Source organism: Opisthorchis viverrini (assembly GCF_000715545.1).
Source record: "Opisthorchis viverrini unplaced genomic scaffold opera_v5_144, whole genome shotgun sequence".
NCBI lineage: Eukaryota > Metazoa > Platyhelminthes > Trematoda > Opisthorchiida > Opisthorchiidae > Opisthorchis > Opisthorchis viverrini.
In genome coordinates this window covers 859,852-861,586 of record NW_008751800.1, presented here as the reverse complement: position 1 = coordinate 861,586, position 1,735 = coordinate 859,852, and positions in this window count along the sequence as shown.

Genomic DNA, 1,735 nt, shown 5'->3' with positions numbered 1-1,735 from the left:
TCTCGCTGCTCTTGGTCTGGCTGCTCCCCTTTGGCCTTCCTGGCATGGTCGAACCTTGTGGAACGAAGTTCCAGCCAGTGTAGCCCGCGGGATCATTGCAGCACTGAAGCCCGACCACCACGTCAAGGTGGCAGCCTTAGGTCGGGTGGGTTCGAACCACGGAGCTTCCGGTCGTCAAGATCACCCGTGAGATTTTCAGGCACATAATCATAGTTCGTGCACAATCTGCCGTGAGATACAACCTTTCCAACTGCACCACTGTCGGACGTGGATTCTTACTGGAGCGAGATCGCCACACCCTTGAAAATTGTCGAGAATTCTGCTAGTAGTATGGCGTCACCTGTCCTTCTCAAACATTGGATATTAGATGGAACAGTGGCACTGCTTGACCCTCGCAGAAATGTTCTCGCCGACTCCAAACGTAATCCAGTGCGACGAATTATCAGACATCAAGTGAAACTCAGCGGTCGCGTCAGCCGTGAAGTCTGGTGGACACGGAAGGCTACGAATGCAGAGAATGCTGGGAGAATTCTTCGGTTCGTCCGTGTGATCGGTCCCCAGAACTCCATCTTCGAAAAAGAAGGGCGCCCCGTGGCCTCCTACTACAACTTAGTGTGGGAGGGCCATTGACAGATGAATTACCCAAGCTGGTTAGGACATCTACTGCGCACCCCGGAGGACCGTCTGACTCGTGGGACTCTGTTCGCCAAACCTTGATAACGAAGCATGAAACCACTTACGAGTCAACTCAGTCCGATTGACAACTGTCACCTAACTTGCTAGGGACCCGGGGGCTCAATTCACCAATGATTAATGATGCTGGCGGAAATAGTGCGACCGCGCAGTCAGTGGCGCTCATGAATTAAAGCTACCGCCTTCAAAGTGTAGCTACCCGGCTCCTCAACTAACTGAACATGCTGTCGCTTCCAACGCTTGGCTGTATCTCTCATGCTCTCCCAATTTCCGGTTATCGCATCTGTGGTAGCTGGAACCAATGTATCCGTGATGCGTGGTTTATAGCTGATAAATTGATTGACTGACTGCTGGTCAGTTGGATTGTCAAACTGCGCTAGTACCCATGAGGTGCAACTGGAAAACCTTAAGGTTTCGAAGACTTGACTGCACATGTTCTCAAACGCAGCCCAGCTCCTGGTCCGCATGACCTATCGCTCGCATCGTTCAATGATATCCATCCAAGGATATCTAGAAAAAATTGCTCCGGTGTTGCACCGCTTCGGTTTACAACTGTCATACGAATTGAGAGAGGCACGAGAGCTGAGATACTGACAAGTTGCCCAAGCCTGGGCGAGAGAAATCGAAAAAGCAGGGTTGAGTTCCTGTAGGTAGTTTCGTAAGGAGCCATCCAGAGGTATTTCTGAAGCGCAGAGTCCGGACACTCCTCCAGCTCTACACTGTCGAGAAGTGTGGCAAATCCTTTATGAACACAAGGAAAGGTACCGGGCAAATCATACAACCCCGAGGTCCACTCAGTTGAATGACTAGAAAACGAAGTTTTATCGTTTACTATCCATCGTAGTGAACATTGAACCCCATATATAAGGTTTTTCCAGTAAGTTGTGCTGTTGTGTTTCATAGGTATCAACCCAATTCAGGAGTAATGATAACTTAGAGAAAAGAGTTCTGGGAGACAGTTTGAATCATCGAAAGAACGACGCGTGCCTGTTGGGCATACTTCTCGTTCTGGAGCCGGAAGTACGTACTTGAAAAAGACCAC